Source organism: Dermacentor andersoni, chromosome 4 (genome assembly GCF_023375885.2).
Source record: "Dermacentor andersoni chromosome 4, qqDerAnde1_hic_scaffold, whole genome shotgun sequence".
NCBI classification, from domain to species: Eukaryota; Metazoa; Arthropoda; class Arachnida; order Ixodida; family Ixodidae; genus Dermacentor; species Dermacentor andersoni.
In genome coordinates, this window is record NC_092817.1 from 197,991,040 (window position 1) to 198,005,972 (window position 14,933).

Genomic DNA, 14,933 nt, shown 5'->3' on the forward strand with positions numbered 1-14,933 from the left:
GGATCCCAACAATCAATGAAGACGTGATCGACAGTCTCTGGTTTTTTACACATTATGCAATCGGTGGTCCACGGCACATATATTCCCTTGTCGGCCAGCCAAGTCTTTACTGGCAAGGTATTTGTGTGGAGTTTGAAGAAGAATGATTTTACCGATGGTTTCACAGGCATTCTTTTGACCCTTTCGAGAACATCATCGCCTGAACCTCTATAGTATGCTAACCTATACATTGGAACTGGCATTAATGAGTCTATCATATCATGGTACAATTTCTTTCTTTTGACGGAACTTAAATATTCTAGAGAGAATCGAACACTAAGCATACGGAAAGATAACACTACTTCCTGAAGGAAACCTTTCACAGGAGGGGATTTAACATTTGAACACGAAACAAGGAAGTCAGGTAATAGACTACCTAATCGCACTTGTGTCATGGTGCGCAAAAATGGATCACTGTGGTTCCGCAAGAACATAAACCGCGATACAATCTGGCGTACAAATTGGTGTGACAGTCCAAGACAACCGCTGCGAACTGATCTGAACAGATTAGAGCGGCTGCAGCGTTCCCAAGCTGAGTTCCAAATGAACACAGCGAACACTCGATGCAGTTTCTGTACATTCACTCGCGACATGAATAGCGCTTGTAGTATGTACCATATTTTTGCAACCAGAAAAATGTTGCACACAGTGGAGCGCGCGAACATTGAGAGATTGCGCCCTTGCCATGCCAGCGCTTTTTCCTTCGCCGTCTGTGTTTCCTGTTCCCAGAACTGCTTACTGTCTTTGTAATGATCAAGCGGCACGCCAAGATATTTCACAGGCATGGTCCCCCACTGTATGTTTGCGAAACTGCGTGGTTTGCTTTGCCACGCGCCATGCCAAAACCCGATGCACTTATCCCAGTTTATGGCACTACCTGTTTTTTCACAATAAGTTTTCGCTAGAGTTACCACTTCGCTGACACTGTCATAGTCATCGCAAAACACTGCTAGATCGTCTGCGTAGGAAAGCACTTTCACCTCACTTTGCTGTAATTTGAAACCTCTTATTCTTTGGTTCTCCTTAATGACTAAGCAAAAAGGCTCCAGGTATATTGCGAAAAGCAAAGACGAAATTGGGCACCCCTGTTTCAGAGATGAGCAGACATTGACACTTCTCGTGAGACTCTTGTTAATAATCAGCCGTGTGCTGCAGTCTGTGTATACCATTTTTAAGCCATCTATAATCACTGATCCTATGTTCGTGTATTCTAAAATCTCGAAGAGAATATCATGAGCCACACGGTCAAATGCCTTCTCCAGGTCTAGCTGCAACATTGCAACTTTACCCTCGAAAGCATCGACGCATTCTAAAATGCTTCTGGCGACGTGTACATTGGTAGTTATTGTGCGCCCTTTAATCCCACACGTTTGGTGGGTTCCAACTAAAAGTTTTATTACGCCCTGTAACCTTTTCGCCAGTATTTTCATAAAAATATTATAGTCAGTGTTCGCAAGGCTAATGGGGCGGTACGATGCAACAGACAAGCGCTTTACAGGATCGTTAGATTTTGGTATCAGGACCATCTGAGCTGTTCGAAATGACGCGGGTATTCGGTTGTTTTTGTAGGACTGCACTAAAAATTTCTTCATAATTAGTGCTATTTCTGCTTTAAAAGTTTTGTAGAAGGCTGTGCTTAATCCATCTGGCCCAGGTGCCTTTTCTGAGCCTAGTTCTTCTATAGCCGCTTCAACTTCCCGCACAGTTATAGACGCTTCGAGGCCTTGTTTAACGTTTTCTTCCAATCGTGGCATAAAATGTAGGAATTGGCTTATGAAGCCACCCAGATCAGTTTTTCTTTCGCCAAACAAGTCTCCATAGTGTTCAACAAAGGCGCGTTCAATGGTCCTACGGTCACTCGTTACTTCGTTATTGTAGCTTATCTGTTTTATATCACTGCGGCGAGCGTAAGCTTTCTCGTCACTTAGCGCACGTTTATTCGGTGTTTCTCCTTGCCACAATCTTTCTACACGGGATCTTATCATGGCACCACGGTACTTGTCTGTGTCGATGATTTATAACTGGCTTTTAACTTTCTTGATTTCCTTCATGACTTGGCCAGGTTCTGTGCTTTCTACATTAAGTAGAAAGTCGAGTTTACTCCTCAGGGCTTTTTCTTTCCGTTTTTCTTCTTGTTTCAGTTTAGTTGCCCTTTCTATAGCAGTCGTCTTCAATTCATTTTTAAAATCTTCCCACATGGTGACTACATATTTCTCTTCAGCTACAATCAATCGTCCAAGTTTTTCTTTAATGTCATTTACGAAACAGTCATCGTTGAGTAGCTTATCGTTAAATTTCCACAAATCCCACGAGAAGCTTGTTTTTCGTTCTTTTGTTCCTATTGTGAAGGCAACCAAACTGTGGTCACTAAAAGAGACTTGCTTGTTCTCGTACGTTTTACATAACGGCACCAGTTCCAGTGACACATAAGCTCTATCTAGCCGAGCATGGCTAAGTCCTTGAAAATGAGTAAAACGCGGTACACTGTGATCGTACAACACATAGCCAACGTCTTCCAGGTTGTATTCACTGACAAGATTGTTCAATAGCAGTGCACTACGATCATTCAGCGGCAGTTTTTTCACGCGATCCTCCGGAAAACAAACACAGTTGAAATCGCCAAGTAAAACCAAAAGCTTATCGGTCTTAAAATAATCCTCAACTCGTACAAAAAAAGACGGTCTCTCGCTCTCTCTATTAGGGGCATAAATACAGATAACTCGGCATAAAAGTTCATTCAAGGTAAAATCGACAACAACCAGGCGTCCCGTTTCACACACTGTGACTGCTTCTACACTTATATTTCGGCTATTGCACAAAAATATAGCGCAGCCCCCTGATGTGCCGGCCGCATGACAGACGCATACATTGTAACGGGGAACGAATTGTTGCACCACGCGATCCGTTTGCTCTTGACTCGCTATCTTGCTTTCCTGAACTGCGATTATGTCGAGATCGTTTTCCAGAAAGATACGACTCAATTGATATTAACGCCGCCTCGTGCTTAGTCCTCGGACATTTAGCGTGGCAATACGAATCGCGGTGTTAATTGCGGCCTCCATTATGAGCAAGAACAATCGGGTCGCATAGCGCTTACCTTGAGCAACCCATGCACTATGCATAAAGTGGTGTCCTCCATTCTGTAGTACATGGTTCCGCCAGTCAAGCTGGCGGTATCACGCGTAGTGGCCATATCTAGGTTGCACTACCCGAAACGAAGCCGCTACGGAGGCGGCCCCGTCTCGGGTCTCCGCTCGACTTGGACGTTGGGCCTCGGCTTGAAAGGCGTACGTCGCAGCTGAGCCGCCTTTGTAGGTGGTTCGCTGCATGTCGTTGCTCCAGAGGTCCCGGTTACGCCGATCGTTTCCTCGTGTGCCCGCTTCGCAGGCATGCTAGTGGCTGCTGACATGTCGACGTCAGTCGTAGCAGACGCCTCCGCGCACGTAGTGGCAGGCGACGACTTCGAGGGCACTTCACTCCGTTCTGTAGCGAAACTCTGATTTTCAGGCTCCCCGTTTTCAGTCTTTTCCCGAGTATCAGCCTCGTCGCTGGTTTTCTTGTCTGGGCACAAGCTTTTGGGGTGGAGAGACTGCTTTTGTGTGACCGCGTTGCCAACCTTGTCGCTCTTAACCGGAGAAATATCTTCAACTTCAGCCTCATCCATGAGGTGTTCAGATACCTCTTCTTCTCTTCTCGTTGGTCCTGCGACGACGGCGTATGTCTTGACGCACTGAGATCGTTCATGGCCGAAGCGGCGGCAGACCTCGCAGCGTGGAACTCGACAGTCCCGGCGAATATGACCGGTTGTATGGCACCGCAGGCAAAGAGGGGCGCGGCCCGGAATGACGGCAAGGACGAGCTCCCCTGCTATGCGTAGTTGGTGCGGAATATCGTCGACTGTAGTACCTGCCTTAAGCTGCAGGATCACCGACCGCGTCGTTGAGCCCTTGTCCAAAATCCCTTGAACACGCCACCGTTCTTTCGCCGCGTCCGTAACCGTTCCGTATGGGGCAAGAGCTTGTCTGATGCCTTCATCTGACACGTTTGGCAGCATCCAGTGTAACTTCAAGCGCACGCCTTGATTGGTGGGGACAACGACAATACAGCGCCGTTCTTTTACAATGATGCTTCAGATAGCAAGCAGTTTCTTTGTGGCTTCAGTCGTCTTCATCATGACCGCCCACACGTGATTCATCTGATACGCCCCCAAAGCAACTACTTCGGGGAGCAGTTCCAGACGAACCAGAGCGTCGCGGAAATCCTCAACCTTGTACGGTCTTCCACGGACGTCCGCGTGTAAAAAAACAGTATTAAGGACGATTCGACCGGTAGGCAAGTGCGGCAAAATCCCCTGATAATCCTCGTCTTCAAAAACAGCATTCCTGTTACCGCGGCCGTTCGCGGCCGCCAACGCCGCTCCGTCGGAGCACATGATAACACGTCCGTTCACTGCGGTGCCCGGAACGAGTCTGCATGGTATGGCCGATGGCAGGGATGCTATGTTTACGACTGCACCTGTATCGTGCTATGTGCATTCGCAACGTATTGCTGCAGCACGTACGTGGCACAGTCTTTCCGTTGACAGTACAGGCACACGTCGTGTACGTGGATTGCTCCGTTTGTTGTGGTTCGTCGCTACCGAGTCGAGCTCGCAATAAAACAAGAGAACGAACGCAACGATTTGTGTCCGCTGCACCCCACGTTTGGCGCTAGCAATGCGCCAAGTTATTGATTGTCCCTGAGCTGGATACGGGTGTAATAGGTAAACGGTTAGCAGTTTGTGCGACTAAATTTTGCACCATTACTTATACCGGCTACCACCGTCACTGCGCGTACAATCGCCTAGCGGCTTGCATGTTGTTTTTGCACTTCGACGTTGGCTCTACCAGTAGGCTGCGCCAGTTGAACGTAACAGTAAATGCAACCACCCACACGTGAGGGTAAAAAAAAAAAGCAAGAAGGGTGCCATCAGCACTCGGTGTTCCCAGGTGGTCTCCCTCCCAAGTACTGACCGAGCCCAAGGCTGCTTAGCTTCGGGGATCGGACGAGAACCGGCGTATTCAGCATGGTATGGCCGATTTTTTTTTCTTTATTGCCGTCTTGGACGTGTAATACAAAGTAATATATGGTAAAACACTTCAGCCACACTTGGGCTGAGGCGAGTGGTGCTAAAAACTTTTCATTTGTGACAAATCATCAAACAGTGATATCCACTCTGGTGGATCAGTCTGAGCCCTGAAACATTCGCGAAGATAAACAACGCTTTCGATGAAGTTTTCATGTGCGGATCTTGTATTTATGTCTGCATGTCGCACCTGCATTCGCGTTTTCCACAAACTGTGGAGGCCAAGAAGCATAATTAAATCGTAGGGCACTTCTTCACTTTCAACTGATAAGTACCGGATGCCGTAAGGACTTAAAGGGAGTTCCTTTTTAATCGTCCTCTGAAGGACATCCGAATAAAAAATTGGATCCCAACATTCTAGGAAAACATGTTCCACTGTCTCGGGCTTCCTGCATAGCAAGCAGTTTGTTGTCCATGGCACGAAAAAACCTTTATCATGCAGCCAGGTTTTAACAGGCAGCGTACCGGAATGCAGCTTAAAAAAAAAAAGTTTTGACCACAGGTCTAACGGGCATGTTCTTAACTCTTTTTAAAATATCTTGCCCTGGGCCTCCAAAGTGTGGTGTCCGATAAATGGGTACCGGCAACATCACGTCAACCAACGCTTTGTACAGCATTTTCTTATTGACATTACATAGGTATTCAGGGCTGAAACGTACTTCCAACATCTTGCACGAAAGAACAACCTCGCGCAAGTATCCTGTCACAGCACCACACATGTTATCAGAGGAGACTACCCTTCCAAAGAGCAGTCTCTGTAGGCGCACTTGCATAACAGATCTTAGAAAGGGATCACTTTGATCACGCAAAAACATAAATCGCGAGACCACTTGACGCAAAAAAAGATGCGCCAGGCCAAGGCTTCCGCTTTTAACGGTAACAAACAGGTTAGTTCGGCTGGTTCTTTCCCAGGTGGACGCCCAAATAAAAACAGCAAAAACACGATGCATTTTTTGAATAGCTGTTCGGGTCGCACACAGCACATTCATGACATACCAGAGCTTCGAAATCAAAAAGACATTACAGATAGAGGCACGGGAAAACATTGATAGCTGTTTTCCTTGCCACGCGACCGCTTTCTCTTTCATTCTCGAAGTTTCTTCTTTCCAGTACGAGCTGGGATCCCGATAACAATCCAGAGGTACTCCTAGATACCGCGTTGGCAAGGTGGACCATCGAAGCCGAGAAAAACAACCCGCTGTTACGTCCCATTCGCCATGCCAAAAACCGGAACTTTTTCCCCAATTGATCTGACTTCCAGTCTGAGCGCATAATTTTTCAATCACAGTTGTCGCTTCACAGATGCTCTGTGTATCAGCGCAAAAAACCGCTATATCGTCAGCATACGCGAGTACTTTCAGGTGTGATGACTGCAGTCTGTAACCTGAAATTCGGTCAGAGTTGATAATTGCCAGGCATAGTGGCTCTAAATACACTGCGAAAAGCAAGGGGGAAAGCGGGCATTCCTGTCTTACTGAAGAACGTACAGCAAGTTTGTCAGTGAGATCGCCATTAACTATAATGCGGGTCGTACAGTTCTTGTAGGCCATTTTTACGCCCTCTACTATAACGTCACCTAGTTTGGAGTGTTCCAGGATGGAAAAAGGGATTTCGTGGGAGACGCGGTCAAAGGCTTTCGCCAAGTCGAGCTGCATCATTGCTATCTGACCGCCAACTGCATCGACACACTCTAATACGTTGCGTGCGGCATGTATATTTGTAGCGATGCTACGGCCTTTAATTCCACACGTCTGGTGAGACCCTACCAATTTCGTGATCACAGGCTGCAGTCTTTTTGCTAGAACCTTCATAAACACTTTGTAGTCGACGTTGGTGAGACTAATCGGTCGATATGACCCCACCAACAGTCGTTCTTCCGGATCATCAGTCTTGGGAATGAGAACGATGTGAGACGTGTTGAAAGACAATGGAACCTGTTTGCGTTCATAAGCCTCAGTTATCACATGGAGCATGCACTGTGCAACAGGAAGCTTAAAGGTTTTATAAAAGGCCGCACTTAGCCCATCTGGTCCAGGAGCTTTCCCAGATGGTAGGTCGTCTATTGCTTTTTCTATCTCCTGTAAAGTTATAGGCAGTTCAAGACGTTCCTTAATTTCATCATCTAGTCTTGGCACCAGCCTCAAGAAGTCTACATGGAAGCCTTCTATGGTCTCGAGCTTATTGCTAAGTAGTTCTGTGAAATGTTCGGTTATAGCACACTGAATGTCTCTCGCATCTTCCGAAGTCGGGCCGTCAAATCGGATGCTCCTAATTTCTTTCTGGCCAGCGTATCTTTTCTCGTCTGATAGCGCTCGTTTTGTCGGCGTTTCGCCAGCCCACAATTTTTCAGACCTTGCGCGTATGACGGCGGCCCTATACCTGTCGGCGTCGATTCTTTCGAGCTGGCATTTCACTTCCCGTATTTCTTTCGTGAAAGTTCCCGGCGCGCTATTTTCCATGCTCAGCATCCATTCAAGTTGCCCGTTCATTTCTTTTTCTTTTTCTTTCTCTTTATAGCGAGCCACGCTGCTCTTTTCTATTGCTTTCATTTTTACCCACTCTTTGAACCCCTCCCATTCAGTTGCAAAACTAGCTGGCTGCGCGTCTAGCAGTTTGTCTAGCTTGGTCTTTACTTGCATAATGAACCCTTCATCCTCCAAAAGCTTTGTGTTCGATTTCCATAAGTGCCAGTTAAGGCGCAATTTCCTGCCCTTCATTCCTAAAGTCATGCTCACGAGGCAATGATCACTGAAAGGCACAGGTTTAACGTCATAACTTGAGCATAGCGGCATAAGATCGACAGATACATACATTCTGTCTAGTGTCGCATGGCTCTCCCGCTGAAAGTGCGTGTATTCTGGGTGGGTCCCAGTGGAAAACACATTGCCAACATCCTCGAGAGCATACTCATGCACAAAAGTATTCAAAACTTCAGAGCTCTTGTCTCTCAGTGCCCTAAACTTCACTCTGTCAGCTGCGGCGCACACACAGTTGAAGTCTCCCAGTACAAGCAAAAACTTGTCGCCATTCATCTATGGCTCAAGTGATTCAAAGAAAATTTTACGCTCGCTTTCTACATTAGGAGCATATACACAAACAATTCGCCACCAAAAATTCGAAAATGTGAAATCAGCAATCAAAAGGCGACCACTTGGGCATGCAAATACAGACTCTACGTTCACTCTTAACGTCTTACGTATGAATACAAGGCACCCACCCGACGTCCGAACAGAATGACAAACGCACACATGAAAGTTTGCTTGAAAGGAAGACACCATGCGGTCAGTGTGCTCTTGGCTCTCTATTTTCGACTCTTGTAAAGCAATTATGTCAATATCGTTATCCAGAAGAAGGCGATTAAGCTGGTATTGTCGCCTTCTTGCTCCCAGACCTCTGACGTTCAAAGTCGCAACTCGAAGTGGAGCAATAAGATTAAAAGCCATGTCTTAGAAGAAGAAACGCCTCTATCCGCATGGTGCCTACCTTCATGGTTGACGTAGCCTTCCTCACGACTGCCAGGACCTCTTGACACAAGTCGACCAACACAACCGGCGCTGACACCGACCAGGACACTGTGTTACTACGGAGGCTGTTTCCCCGCCTTCCGCGGGTCGGCCGGAAGGTTCGGCCGCGGTTTTAAAGACGAGCGTCTCACTCCCCCTGCCTTCGGCGGAGGCTCATCGCCGCTACCGCCTGGCTGCAGCTTGACGTCTCCGTTTTCTTCATGGGACGTTTTCCAGCAATGGTGCTCGCCGCTTCCTGGTTCGTCTCCATGGTATCAATGCCGGGGGTCTCCACGCTGCTTTCTTTAGCGTCCGCGGCTTTCGCCGCCTCCTTTGCCTTGTCATCGTCGTCCTGTTCATGGCTTATGCTGCGCCTGTACACTACCATCTGTTGCGCCGGAGGGCCCCGCCTTCTGCTTCACCAGAGTCGTGAACGATGGCTGAGTATGGCGCTGTGGTTGTCCACCCACACGGGCTGCTTCCTCAGCATCCGTCTCGTCCATCAGCATCTCGGACGAGTCCTCGCTGGTTCCCGGGCCTGTAATGCTCGCGTAAGTGCGAGTACACTGGTATTCTTCGTGCCCGAAGTGTCGGCAGATTCGGCAACGCGGGACTCGACATTCCTTGCGGATGTGGCCCGTACCGCGACACCGAAGGCACAGCGGGGGTCTGCCTGGTACCACGACAAGCGCCAACTCACCGCCAACGCTCAGCTGGTGTGGCAAGTCATCCAACTTCACGCCCGCTTTCAAATTGAGGGTGACAAGCCGGGTGGTTGATCCCTTCTCTGTCATACCTTGCACACGCCAGCGCTCCCGGGCTACTTCGGTAACTTTTCCATAGGGCGCAAAGGCGACACGCACGTCCTCATCAGGCACATTGTGTAGAAGCCAGTGGAGCTTCAGTCGAACGTCCTGGTTCGCCGGGTCAATCACCAGGCAGCGCCGGTTTTTTACACGCAGCTCCCCGATGCTCGAGATCTTCTTCACCGCGTCCGCGTCCTTGAAAGTGATAGCCCAGACATGGCTCATGCGATACGCCCCCAGGGCGATAACATCCGGAAGAAGCGAATGCGGTGCCAATGCGTCACGGAAATCTTCAATCCGGTACGGTCGCGCCGTGATATCAGCGTGCAAAAAAACTGTATTTAAAACATAACGACCTGTTGGCAGACCTGGCAGAACAACTTGGTAGGTGCCCTCCTGTTCCATCGTCCTGTTTCCGCGGCCAGAAAAGGCCGCTGAAGCCGCTCCAACGGAGCCTGTCATCATGCGTCCGTCACGCTCGGTGGCCGGAAGCAGAATCAGCCGCATGGTATGGCCGATGGCAGGGATGATATGTTTACGACTGCACCTGTATCGTGCTATGTGCATTCGCAACGTATTGCTGCAGCACGTACGCGGCACAGTCTTTCCGTTGACAGTACAGGCACACGTCGTGTACGTGGATTGCTCCGTTTGTTGTGGTTCGTCGCTACCGAGTCGAGCTCGCAATAAAACAAGAGAACGAGCGCAACGATTTGCGTCCGCTGCAGCCCACGTTTGGCGCTAGCAATGCGCCAAGTTATTGATTATCACTGAGCTGGATACGGGTGTAATAGGTAAACGGTTAGCAGTTTGTGCGACTAAATTTTGCACCATTACTTATACCGGTTACCACCGTCACTGCGCGTACAATCGCCTAGCGGCTTGCATATTGTTTTTGCACTTCGACGTTGGCTCTACCAGTAGGCTGCGCCAGTTGAACGTAACAGTAAATGCAACCACCCACACGTGAGTGTAAAAAAAAAAAAGTCACAGAAGCACGCAATAAAAAAAGCAAAAAGAAGGGTGCCATCAGCACTCGGTGTTCCCAGGTGGTCTCCCTCCCAAGTACTGACCGAGCCCAATGCTGCTTAGCTTCGGGGATGGGACGAGAGAGAGAGAGAGAATCAACTTTTGAACTGAGCGTTAGTGACGGTTGGTGCGCGCTGGCACCAGATGGGGTGGAACCTTATTCTCAGGTCCCATATGCGTCCAGCAGTTCCTGGCCCCTAGCCGCCAGCGCGAGCTGGGTCGGTAGGTCGGGGCTGGACATCAAGGTCTCCCATCGCTCGGGGGGGTTGCGGCTGGGCAGGGTGGGGGGTAGGGATGGTGGGGGGTTCTTGAGCTTAGTGCATTCTGCAATGATGTGTGCTTGTGTGCCTTTTGACCGTCTGCAAAAAGGGCATAAAGTGTCATGCTCTGTTGGGAACATCTTGTGCAAGAGCACGAGATGCGCTAGCGACCCCGCTTGCGTGCGTCGCAAGATCGTTTGCTGCTGTCGGCTGAGTTGCGGATGCGGACGGGGAAGCCTACATCTGCCGCTTCTGTACATTTGCGTGATTTCTTTGTAGCTTGTCACGGGGTGCGGTAGCTCTGGCTCGTCCTCGGCCCGGATTGACAGTTCTCGGGCATAGTTGTCGGCGAGTGCGTTGCCTTCCACTTGCGAGTGAGCCGGGACCCACACAAGCTCAACGGCCCGTCCTGGTGATTTGCATTTGGTGAGGATCGCTAGTGCCGCGGGAGAGATGTTCCCCTTGCGGTAGCTTGCGTAGGCGGTCTGGGAGTCTGTGACCACGGTCCTCACTCCCGGTTGTGCGAGTGCGAGGGCCACGGCCACTTCTGCTTCGGCTATATTCGCCGTCCGTATCGACGCGCCTGTGACCTGTTTATCGATGGTGGTGACGACCGCCGTTGCTCTGGTTCCGTGCTTGGGAAGCGAGGCGTCCGTGTAGAGAACCTCTGGGTCCTTTTCCAGCTGTCGAGCCATTGCCTTGGCCCGCGCAGAGCGTCTCTCGTCGTTCCTCCCCGGCTGCATGTTCCGGGGGAGAGCTTTGGTCTTAATAATGTCTCTCCACGTTGTGGGGAGTGGCTCCTTTGTCGGTTGCTGTTCAATTTGCCATCCTATCTTGCGTAGGATGGCCCGACCGTGCTCTGTCCGGCTCAGCCTTACTCTCTGGTGGGATAGGTGTGCTTCCACCAGCTCTTCCACCGTGTTGTGGGCACCCATTTCCAGCAGCTTCTGCGTTGACGAGTAGACTGGGATGCCCATCGCGAGTTTCACTGCTTTCCTTATCGTCGTGTTCAGCGTCTCGCGGTTCACCTTTGCAAGCTGGAGGTACGGGGCGGAGTAGGTTACGCGTGACACGACGAATGCCTGCACCAGGCGCAGTGCGTCTTCTTCTTTGATTCCTCTGTTCCTGTTGGTGACTCTCCGGATCATGCTCAGGACTTGCTCCGATGTGGTCTTGATTTTGTTGACGGCTGCGTGCGCCTTGCCGTCGCTGCGCAACAGAAGGCTCAGTATCCGGATCTGCTGCGTTGGTTTGATCACTGTGCCGTCGATGGTGATGATTATGTTTGGCGGCGGCTCTTTGTTCGGTCTTCCGGGCTGTACCATGAGCAGCTCCGATTTCTGTGGAGCGCAGCTCAGGCCGCAGGTCGTGGCATACTCGTGGACGGTCGTTGCCGCTCTCTGCAGGGCTTCCTCCGCCCAGGCGTCGGACCCCGCTGGGTTCGTCCACACCGTTATATCGTCGGCATAGAACGCGTGGTCCACGCCCTCGATCTGATTGAGTAGTTCGGGCAGGGGCAGGAGTGCTAGGTTTAAAAGCAGAGGCGACAGGACAGACCCCTGTGGGGTACCCCTGTCTCCGAGCTCCACAGGCTCTGACCGTTCATTTCCTATCCGGATAGTTGCTGTTCTATTGGTTAGGAAATATTTAATATAGCCGTAGGTCTTGCGGCCACAACCCGTCTTGCGCAGGTTCTCGAGCATGCTGGCGTGGGACACGTTGGCGAAGGCCCCTTTCAGGTCCAAAGCCAGTATACCCCGGGGCGCGTGCCTCGTTGCTCTTTTAATCACTAATTCGTGTAATTGGATCAGGACGGCTTGGGTGCTCAGGTGCTGGCGGAATCCATACATGGTCGCTGGCATCTGATTTGTCTCGTCCAGGTGTGCTTGAAGTCTTCTGAGAACCATGCGTTCCATCACCTTGCCCACACAGGACGTGAGCGAGATAGGGCGCATGTTCTCGATCGTCAGAGGTTTGCCGGGTTTAGGTATGAACCGTACCTCGGCCTCTTTCCATTCTGCGGGCAACTTCGAACTTTCCCAAGTTCTGTTGATGTGACCCAGGAGCCCGTCTGCCGCCGCATCACTCATGTTATTGAGCAGCTTGTATGTAATGGCGTCCGTTCCGGGTGCGCTCGTCTTATTACTCTCGTCTATGGCTCTTAATAACTCCGTGATGGTGAACGGTTCATCCAATGCCGGATTTTCCGGTCCCCCGTACTCGTCCGGTATCGGAAACCGCCCTCTCTCCGTCTTGAGATAGATCGCCTTGAGGTCTTCAATGAGCCTTTGGCCGTTGCCATCGTAAGCGTTCAGAACTTTGGCGAGGTTGCGGTTGGTTGCGGTCTTGCTGCTCAACGGGTCGATCAGGTGTCTGAGCAGGCACCAGGTCTTGCGCGCCGAGAGCTTTCCCTGCAGCCCGTCGCACGTACTCATCCAGTTCTCTCGGCACAGCTTAGTTGCGTATTCAGCGATCTGTTTGTTGAGGAGCGCGATGCGTTTGACGAGCTTCTTGTTTCGTCGTTGACGCTTCCATCTTCGCGTGAGCGAGTGCCGCGCCTCCCACATGTGTGCTAGTTTGGCGTCGACGAAGGGCGTCTGCATCGTTGTTACAACTTCTTGAGTAAAACTGTCGAGCGCGATCTTTTGTTCTCGCGCCCATTCTGCGTACGTTTGATGTCTGCCCTCCTCCTCGTTTTCTCCGGAGTTCTCGTTTTCTTCGTCCGCGTGCTTGCGCATTCGGTCCCAGTCGGTGATCCGGGCTTTGCCGAGGGCTGCCCGGTACCTTGGTCCCTTGATCGTTACACTTATGATGCTGTGGTCGGAGCCCAGGTCTACGTCTTCGTTCCGCCAGGCCACTTCTAGGGAGCCCGCCATCCACGACAGGTCCGGGGTAGTGTCCCTGTTGACGCTGTTTCCCTTTCGGGTGACGACGCCCGGTTCATTAAGGAGCGCCATTCCTTGGTCCTCCATTGCCTGTGCTAGAGCCTGGCCTCGTTTAGATTGGTATTTGTAACCCCATGTAGTGTGAGGGGCGTTGAAGTCGCCTAGGACCAGGAGCGGCCTGTTCCCCGCCAACCTCTTCGCCTGGCTTACTGTTGTTTCGAAGTCGTACTGCCTTTGTGACGGTCTGCAGTATGCGCTCATTACAAACAGGTTTCCGGCTCTGCCAATAGTCCTTGTGTGAACCTCGACCAGCGTGTGTTCGCAGCCCTTTTGCGCCGTGAGGTGCTGGGTGGCTGCTATGTTGGTGCGCACCAGTAACGCCGTCCCGCTTCCGTCGGATCCGTGTAGGTCACCTAACCCGGGAGTCTGGGTCTGCCGTGTGTCTCTTGTAACGCGATCAGATCCGGTTTCTGGTCGAGCCCATCTATGTGAAGTTGTAACTCGGCTTCCTTGGTGCGGATGCCCCTGCAATTCCATTGGTAAATGATCGTTGTTTCCCCCCCGCGGATTTGCTTTCTACTGTTCGGCGTCTGCGCCATCTTCCTTTAACGTTTTGATGCGACCGCGCCTGTACGCGATCGATTCCTTGACTTTATTGGCGCGTTCATTCCTTAGCGCTGCGAACTCGTTCTTCACGGTTATTGTCGCTGTCTTCGCCGCCAGTCGTTCGTGCTTGACTGACAGGATCTTTATTTGACCCTCGAAGGCCTCTAACCTGACATTCATATTGCCGAGATTCTCGTTAATTTGATTGATGGCTGCGAGTATCGCTGCCAGTTTGCCCTCTTGCGGCGGTTGCTGTTGTTGATGTGACGTCTGCGGTGCCGCTGCTGCCGTCTTGCAGTCAGCGGTGGTTTCAGCGTCCATCTCTTCTTGAACATTCAATGCTTGTTGCATGGGCTGCGCATCTCCTCTCCGCTCTTGACGGGGTGAGAGGGGGTCCCTCCGCGGCACCTTGCGTTTCTCGTTGGCGTCCTCGGGCACCGTGCTCGTTTTGGTTATTTTAGTTGCTGAGTTGCCGCTAACTAGCGCTTCTATTTTACTCATGAGTGCTCTGATCTGCACATTCTGTTCCTGAATCTGGGTGTTTTGCCTTTCGATTAGTCTTTTAAGTTCTGTACATTCGCCGCACTCTTGGCGTGTTGCGGCGTTTTGGTTAGAGGGGGGAGGTGGGGTAGGGTTGAGGGGTGGGAACTCTCTGTCGTTCCCTAGAGCGACGGAAGACC

The 14,933-nt window shown here is 50.8% G+C and overlaps 1 pseudogene; it reads right to left on the reverse strand.

The window, feature by feature from the left end:
* Positions 1-5,002: 5,002 nt before the first annotated feature.
* On the reverse strand, positions 5,003-5,121 carry LOC126532260 (5S ribosomal RNA; annotated as a pseudogene).
* Between the last annotated feature and the right edge of the window lie 9,812 nt (positions 5,122-14,933).